Source organism: Taeniopygia guttata, chromosome Z, assembly GCF_048771995.1.
Source record: "Taeniopygia guttata chromosome Z, bTaeGut7.mat, whole genome shotgun sequence".
NCBI classification, from domain to species: Eukaryota; Metazoa; Chordata; class Aves; order Passeriformes; family Estrildidae; genus Taeniopygia; species Taeniopygia guttata.
In genome coordinates this window covers 33,714,444-33,723,854 of record NC_133063.1, presented here as the reverse complement: position 1 = coordinate 33,723,854, position 9,411 = coordinate 33,714,444, and the positions used below count along the sequence as shown (strand labels likewise).

The 9,411-nt window shown below is 38.1% G+C and overlaps 1 protein-coding gene across 5 annotated transcripts in view; it reads left to right on the top strand.

Annotated features, from left to right (window-relative positions):
* Nucleotides 1–9,411, top strand: part of SVEP1 (sushi, von Willebrand factor type A, EGF and pentraxin domain containing 1) — a 118,520-nt gene that overhangs the window by 30,160 nt on the left and 78,949 nt on the right. The window lies entirely within an intron of this gene.

Genomic DNA, 9,411 nt, shown 5'->3' with positions numbered 1-9,411 from the left:
TTTTGTATCAATGAGAATGAGAAAATCTGACAATGTAGAGTCCCTTGACTACTCCTGGATTCCCTACACAATTAGCTCCTCTCAGGAAAGCCGGTTTACTCACTGAGTTTGAGTTGCAAGTAATTTTTGGTTACTATTAAGTCCCAAGAATCACTGGTTACTATTTGGTTACTATTAAGTCCCAAGAATCACTGAACAAAAAAATGTTCAAGTTGTTGAATTGGTGAACATAGTGGGATGGATCTTGAGCCACCAGGCACATTCTTCAGTGTGAAGATTGGGGTACATGCTTTGTCAGCTTCTAAACCTTTCTCCCTTATTTTGTTAAATTGAGCAATCCCAGGAGAAGATGATGTGTGGAGTTAGCTGTAACACGAGACTCCTGCTCTCTGCTTCTGGAAGAAAGTGCAGACTGTGCTGAGCAAGTGCTGGCTGGATTGTGGTAATTTCAGTGAGTCCCAGGGGTCGCAGGCATGGAGATTCTCACTTCTGTCCAGATTCCTCTGGGTGTAGTATGTTAGTTGTTAAAGAATGAGATTTTTCATCCCAGCTCAGACTCCTCTCTTGCCAAGTTGTTCCTCTTTCAAGCTGTGGATAAAGGAAGTCTATTTCTTGTTTCCCCGTGTGTTCCTCTAGCTCACACAGCAGTTAGCTGAGGAGCATATACTGCAGCCCAGTGGAGTTTTTCAACTCCTCCATATGCAACAGCCATCACTGGGGATCTGGCCTAGGGATAATTTTAGCCCTTTAGGCACCTAGTTGCTGATTATTAGTCCTTCCTTTTAGGGAGGCAGGTGATGGGTTGGTGCAAATATGTTCTTTTCTTGTCCTTCCCTTTTCCTTCTTTACCCAGAACCCTTTGTGAAAGAGTGAAAGCACAAGTAGAGCTATTTGATACATGGTAAAATGGTTAGACCAGGCCTAGAGAACCCTGGGCTGCCAGTGCCTTCACACAAGAGAGATACTAGATCTCTCAAGCAGGTATTTGCTCATCTATGTGTAGCCCAAATGAAACAAAATGTTTGGATTCTCTTTAATGTAATTTTCTTTACATCACTCAGCCTGTTTGTTGGGGTTTTTTAAATTTGCTGTTCTAAAAATGGATGTGCAACCTCACAGCGATGATACCAAAATGGCAAACAAGTGCAGCTAGTACAGGATGGTGAAGCTCTTCTTCAGTGTTTATATATTTAAACAGCAGTATGCTATCCAGGGCACTTAGGGCAGTACTATTTAGAGTAGCATGTGCTATCACATCAGCAGTGATCAAGGCTTGCTGAGGAATGTGTGTCTGTGATTATGATAAAGGCCATATCCAGAGAAGCAGTGCTGCTCTGAGGAAGTATTTTCAGAATTTATTGTATTTCCCCTTATGTATAAGGTCTCACTCTGCATGAAGTTTTAGACAAAAAAAAACCCTTCACTTGCATGTATAGAAATTCATAAATAATCTGCATTTGCTTAGCAAACTTAAACATATTAACTGAGTTAATTTCCCAGAAATATTTTTTTGTAGTTTTCCAGTTAGTTTTACACTTTTAGCTTGATAACATATAGGACCACATGGGGACATGAGGACATAAATCAGTATTAAAGTTCTAAAAATCAGAAGTGCTGGTATGAACTGATATCTGTAGCTTATAGGCATGTATGTATTTGGGCATCTTCTCCAATGTATCACCCAGGCTGGATTTTATGTCCATGCAAACAACAAACCTGTAACTGTCTAAAATGCACTGAGACATAAACCCAAAAAGCTTCATTTCAATACCTGAATGTCACATCTGTAACTAGATATTGCACAAGTTGCCAGGATATATCTTGTGATTTTGTAGTTCAAGCAAAGCATAGGTAGACTTCCTTTAAAGTTACAGTATATGAAATCAGGATTTTTTTCTTATTCTTAAGTAAGCCACATGCCTTCAAACAAAAAAAGAGAAGTTACTTTCTGTGAAAGTATGTATAGTAATCTCTATCAGTAGTCTTTATTTTTATGATTGTAAAACATTTAAAATACATCTCACTGCTCTGTGTCATTGCAATGCAAGTGTGGTTCAAGTATGAATCTGTTTAAGGCACTCACCTTGCTTTTAGCATGGGATAGCTGGCCTGCTTCTTAAAAAAAGTTTTAAAGGTGGGCATAGGTGGATTTCCTGTATATTCGCAATACTGCTGCTATGACCAAGGAGGATGTTTGGCATTCAGAGTCATTGCTGTGCAGTAATCATGTGTGAATGTGCTGGCCTCAAGCCTACCCAGAGATGCTCAGCACCTGGACCTCCCTGTGGAGAAGGTTCTCATTGGTATGCTAACATTTACAAGCTGTGATACCTCCTGGGCTTATATTCTTCAAGCAGGCAGATTGAAGATGTGGATGCTTGCAGTACCAGGATGAGATGTTCGCCCAAGGACTGGATCTCCTTACAGGCGACATCTTCTGCCCCATGGGAGGGGATCCAAGATTCTCATTTTTATCAAGAAAATGTTTTTTCTTCTGAAAGTTTTCTATGACTGTTTGAAGTGCTTAAAAATCTAGAGCTAAACAATCTCAAAGTGTCATAGCGAATTCTGCAGTCTACTCAGCAGTGAAATATTTCAATTGCTGTCTGTAACCTCGGCTGTAAGGTTTGAATGAACCATCCCCTATGTATCATGTAGAGACAGCTAAACTTCTGAATTGTTTCAGCCTGCTGCCTTCACCAGAGAGAAAATTTGCAGAACTACTAAGGAGATGGAGGAAAATACATCTAATAAGAACAGAGACATCTAGCTTGTTAAATTGCTAATCATGTTGCTTTGAGAAGGATGCTTAACAAAGACTGACAAAGTGCAAATGGATAAGCAAGTTCAGTGCCATCTGAAATTAATGCAGAGCACATGCTGGGGATAATAGGAGATATTCAAGAGTTGGAGAACATGCTAAGACTTAGAAATCCTTCTCTGATCCATACACATAAAGGCAAGCTCAGGGTTTTCCTTTGCAGTCCGTATACAAGTCATACATGTCAAATGTTTAACTAAAGCTACTTCCTTGCCTATTTTTTTTGTAATCCCAGCATGCTCCTGCCTCATGTTTGTTTGTTTGGTTGTTGTTGTTTGTTGGTTTTTTTTGGGGGGGGTGGGTTGTAGCATCATACATGTTACAAATTGCAGAAAGGTGGATTACTGCATCTGCCAAAAGTTTAGAATTTTTTTCCTTCTCTTTCTAAAGGCCTTTTATAATCACAATGTGGGCAACCTGACAAACCTACCATATAGAAGATCTTAAGAAAAACCTTCTTTCTAGATAATAAAGGTGACAACAAAATCTGTGATTCCTGGAAGTAATCTTTACAATAGAGACCCATTTTGTGGAGAGTCTTAGAGAAGCAAGTTTAAAGATCTTCGTGTGCTGGTCCAGTAAAATATACTTCAGAGGCCATGACGGTCTGTAATCCTACTGGCCCAAGCTGAGAAGGGCTATTAAGATGGTTGCAGCAAAAGCTAAGAGATGTCACTGTGAAATAAACGGGGATGGCAGAGGTCTAGGGAGTTCTATGCAGCTGTGGCCTCCCATGTGTTATTCACATTCTTCCATTGCAGAGGTCACTCACACTTTAAGTGTGCAGCAGTAGCAGAAGGGGTTTTGGAGGCAGGAGGCAGTTTGGGCAACACTGTATGCTAGTACTGCAGGACATCCCAAGAAGTCTTTGACTGCTTGGTGTGGAATGGAATCTCCATTTCCTACATGACACCATGGGCTTGACCTTGTAAAGTGCATTTTATTTGGCAGGCTATTGTCAAAAGAAATTCATAATAGCCCTTTGTTCCTACTGCTGCTTCTTAGCAAGGGTATGCTTGGCCCTTACACAAATCTGATCATACAGCACTTTGTCATGTTGAGAGATGAAGATATGAAAGTAGAAAGACGTAGCATGATACTGTGCTGTAATTTATCTATGTATCCTTAATTATTGATGTTTTAATCCCATTTAGTAAAATAAATAACGTTTATAGTCAGATCTATTCATGATGACAAATTTAATATATGACTAATGGCAAATACAGCTACCACAGCACTTTTTTCACACACATGAATGTTACAGTGACAACTTTTTTTTTCCCCACTGTTGCCAAGGCATAGCAATAATAGGTGAAATAAAGGAGTAGAAGGGAGAGCCCACAACTTCAGACTGCAGTTCTCCAAGGACATAAATGTGAGTTGAGTTGAGGTTTTGGTTGTGAATTTTCCACATAACTTCCAAGAAATTACTAGAAACACAAGGAATCATATGTCAGGTCTAAGAGCCACACAACTAAAAATCTCCATGTCCAGTGTTTGGAGATTCTGCAACCTACAGGTTCCATCATTTTTAGTGGGTACAAGGAAACCAAGTAAGAACAGGTATTCATGGTGTACTGTGATGCTGGGACAGATCTGTTGAGTACCTATCCATGCAATCAATGTCATAAAAATAACTACAGTATCATAAACAGGACTTGGTTAAATGGCAAACTAGGCTTTCTTTCCTCATTGAAGATGTTTGGAGGCTGAGTTATAAAGACTATTGGAGATTTACATCAGGGTGTCATTTCATTTAGGCTTTGCACTTTTGAGGAAAAATGAGAATTATAGCCTACAGTCATCAGAGTAGCTGTGTATCAATAGATCTTCTGCATCAGGGTGATGCAGAAGAGAGCAGGATATTGCCTAGCTGATTCCTGCTATGTCCCACAAAAGATAAATCCTTAATCAGATCCTTCATTAGCATAAAGTGTGGGGAAAATGGTTCATGCCAGGGATTACTTAGTAAAGGTAGTTAGTGGGAGAAATTATGCATTGAAGGAAAATACAAAATCCCTCAAATTAATCTTTGAAATACATGGAGTTTGAGTCTCCTCTCTCCTAACACTGGGATAATTGAAGAATAAATCCATTTCAGTGATTTAGAGCACGAGACTAGTTGGAGAGAAAATTAAGTTGGCCTGCTCTCCGAGAATTTTGACCGTTTTACATTTTTAAGGCAGAAATGTTTATCCTTAAAATTTTTACTTGTACATTTAGAGGAAGTCACAGAGTAGAAGAACATTTTGTCCCATTATCTCCACCTGTTTAAGTCCAGACTGGAGTCTTTGTGCCATTGTGGGGGTTCAGTGCTAGTTGGGTTAACTTTGCTGATGGCTTTAGTTTATGTGGTTTAAAAAAAGCCAAACTGGATAATATATATTAATTGTTTGGAGAATCTATGAAATAAAACTTTATTTTTTGTTGTCACTTTTACAATATTAAATTCTTGTGAAGATTAAAATTTCAATTATTTCATAGTTGTAGGAAGGCAGAATAAAATTCCTATGAATTTAAAATGTTCTTTAATTTTTTAGCAGCCTTTTCTAACATTCATTGTTTATCTTCAAACAACATCTTGAACATATAGTGGTTCTGTCAGTATGGTTAGCTGACTGAAATGTCTGCCCTGTGGGTCTTTGTTTCTAGCAAACCCCTGTCATATTTCTTTTCTAGGAATTTCTTTTTGCAACTTAAGTATAAGTAAGAATGTGCATTCCATTGGTGACCCAACATGTCATCATGTCAGCCCAGTAATGTTCAAAACCAGAAGAGATATCTTCAATTTTCTTACAATTTTTCAGTTAGTTATACACCTAGGAGAACATATGTGAGGAGGAAAATGCACGAGGCATGCTGAATTAATGTAAAACTATGTATTACTTAATTATGATTTCTGGTCAGAAAGTTATTGCACTGTCCTTACTATAGACAATAGAATATGCATGTGAATTGTTAATGAATATCTACCATTTTATGAACGCAGGTTGTTGATGACAGCTTCAATATGGGCCATTTTTGTGTGCTTGGGGAATTTGGGTCTTGTGCTCATTTTAGTTTGCACACTAATCCCTGGTTCCAGATATCCTCTAACAAAGAGGAAATCCTCTGGTGTAGTTCAGTGTTCACTATTTTGGTCTCAAGAGGAGAATTGCATTAAAAAAAAGTATTTCCTTGCTCCTCCCCTCGCTTCTGGGCAGAGAACAACATGGTTCACATATATAGAAATCCACATCTTTTGTCGAGGAAATCATATATGCAATGTGCCTATGAGTTTCCTCTCTCTTTAAAGGCTGATACTGTTAAAATTGTTTAGCCATTTTTTAATTTTTGCCTCTTTTTGTCATTCTTGACAGTGCTAAATTGGTGCTTATTTACACTGGGTTTATTCACACACAGTTTTCAGGCTTTTTACACCCTGACTTTGCTAGAAAGGGAAACCAAACCTTTAAAAAAATTTAATTGTTTTTACAAATTAGGACCAAAGAATATGATCTTTCCCTGTAGTCAGTTTTTTGCTAGTACAGAGTTGGTGAATGCATGCAGATGACTAGAATGAAATTTGGCACTGCTTGATCCTAGAAGATTCCTGACTGTATGATCAGTCATGGATTGAGCCATATGTGCTCTTCAGATGTGCTTGCCCCTCAAGCTCTGCCTTAGCTTTGAATCCAGCACTGAGTGTAGGCTTGGGCCATGCTGTAGTGCTGGCTAGGATGGGTCTGCAATCTAGCTGGGTCAAATGTGGACAGTCTAGAGCAGATGGCCAGGGCTCTGCTCGTCCACAGCTGATTTTGGATGGTTTTAACGTGAGCTGTGGCCAGACTAGCCTCTGTGACTTTGTGGAAATGATAGAAATGCACAGTGTGCTAATGCTCTATTCTTAATCTCAGTATAGGCTGTGTGATCTCACACACTTGGAAATACCTCTGTAAGCCAGTGCTTAGTGGCAAAGGTTCTGAATGAAACTTTTGTGCAATTTTGTAGTTTGAATATGTCTAGGGCATATTTGGGATCAATGAGCAGGGATTCAGACGTGAAAAAAATTCCACATAAAATGCCAAGTTAGGATATAGTTCAAGTTCCTGTAAAGGCAGTGATAAGCATTTGAAGCATACAAAAAGAATGAGGACATTTGGGAAAGCATGTTTTTCTCAGTAGAGACATTAATAACCATCTTAACAGTGTTATTTACCTCCTGCTGCTTGACTGGAAAGAGCAAATTGTAAGTGTGATTTCGGAATTAATCATTTTCTTCAAAGCCAGACTGATTCAAAGCTCTAAGCAAATTACTGGGTTTATTGTTAAAAATGCTCACATTATAAAATGGGTAATTGCTTCTATTCCATAGTTCTCAAAACAGAAAGAGAAAATTGCTGCTGTTTTTTTTATTTTAGGTGAGGTTGAAAGGAAGAGAGAAATTAGGTTGAGGGTTTGTTGATTTATGGAGGGGATTTTTTGGAATGAAACACCTAGTTTAGATGTCATTTTATATACCATACATGGAAAAGAAGAGGCTAATTTATTTCAACTGGCATATGGAGGGCAGCTCTGTCACAGAGCAGGTCCCCTGTGATGCTTAATTTTCACTCTTTCCTGTCTCCTCTTGGATGCACTTCATCACTTTGTGCTGGATACAGTTTTAAAAACGATGCACAGAGACCTTCACAAAGTGCCAGATGGAAATATTTCAGAGATTTGAGAGCAATGCCTCTGGTACTCTGATCATGTAAAGCAGGAGAGAATATTTTGAAGGCATGTGATGTTGAAGATGGGAATTTCTGCACAGAACAAAGGAACGAAGCAGTGGAATTTCAAGAAGATTGTCTTGGATGGGAAGAACAATTGAATTTATATAAAAGTATATATTAAAGTATATATATAAATATATATTATATATTTGGACTACTTTCCCAATAGTTTTCTGAAAATCCCAAAACAAAAATTAAAAAAACCCACTTCTAAATATGATTGTTTTTTTCCTTCCGTATTTCCTTCCTGAAATGCTTTGTTTTGTATTTATATATTTTACTAAATAGGCATTGTTATTGTCCCTTTCAAAGTGCATTTAAAATACAAATTTGTGAATCCAATTTCAGCACCCAAAATTGCCTCTTAACTAGAAGACACTTGGTTGCTTTCTTCAAAAAAATGATGCGAAGTTTTTTATAAAACCAACAAAAGTATTTTCTCTGGAAGCTATCCAAAAAATCATCCTCCTTCTGGAAAGTACCACCTGTTCATATTGGCTGATTTTTAGCGGGGTATATTCCATAAAACTTGGCTTATGAAAGGTAATTCTTTCATGATAGGCAAGGAAAAAGGAGAATTTTCTTTTGCCTTTGTTTTTGGTATTTTTTTTCCTGTTGTCTAGAAAGCAGTAGGTTTTCTTTAGTAAGACAAGAGGCAAAGTATCTTAGCATCTAAGGTCTCAGAATAGACCAAGTTGGTCTTATAGCTAGCAAAGAGGAGGTTGAGGCTGCCAGAATGTCTGAACTTCAGAAAGTACAGCTCCATAGGAGAGACCTGTAAGGCACACCTAAGTGTGTAAGGAGGGAGTCAATTGAACATGTTTATCATTGTACAGTTCTTCATACCCATTCAGAGCTACTTCAAATGGTACAAACTGACTGAGGGGAGAATGAGAGAGCCTGACCTGCAGTCTGAAGGAGAAAATGTGGCCATTTTGTTGACAATCAAGTTAAAGGAGAGAGAGTTTTTTGGCTGGGTTTCAGTGTTTCTATTGCATAACCTTCTCAGAATATTTCCTGAACTTTTCATTAGCAGGTACACTTTTCAGCAAAGTGTCTTTACATTCTTTTTCAAGTGGTAATCTGGTCAATCAAAATTTCACTTCAGCAGCAGTTGCTACATTGTCCTGTTGATTAGTCACTCCCCTAATTCACACGTCTTGTGAAAGAAACACAAATAATTACGGTGGTTTCCTGGAGATTAAAATTCAAGGAAGAGAGCAGTAAGACTCAGCGCTATCAAGCCCATCTGAAGCTCTCTGGTGATAGATACCTTTTCTCTATGCATTTTCCCTGCCTTAGAAAATGTCACCTGAATGTTTTTAAAGCTTGTGTGTGTAGGTGCACAGAGTTAAAAATATGAAATGCAATATAAATGAGTGCAAAGGCTTCAAGCAGTAGCTGCTTTGCTCAATTCCTTTTTTGTTTGTTCCTCTCACATTTTAGCACATCTAGTATATAGATCACATATATCATATGACCATAATGTGTAAATCAAAAGCAGGGGGTTTTGCTGGCTTGTATTAGCATTTTACTATGAATCTGTATGCATTAAACATCTTGTAGTTTTGAATGGCAAGGATTAAGTCTGAACTAATTTTTTACACTTCTGAATCAAGAAAGTCTTCATAAGATCTGCACAGGTTTTGTCAGTGAAAATCTGGTGCATTTTCTGGGACTGTGTTTCTTTTCAAGATGATAATCATGGACTTAATGTCAGTCCCTAGACAGTCGCTGTAGATAACTCCACTGAGTCTGGTAGGCATTAGTTCAAATCATTAAGAGCTCTGCAGTAGTTCAAGTGGAGAATGCTGCTGCCCTAAGTGACACTGAATA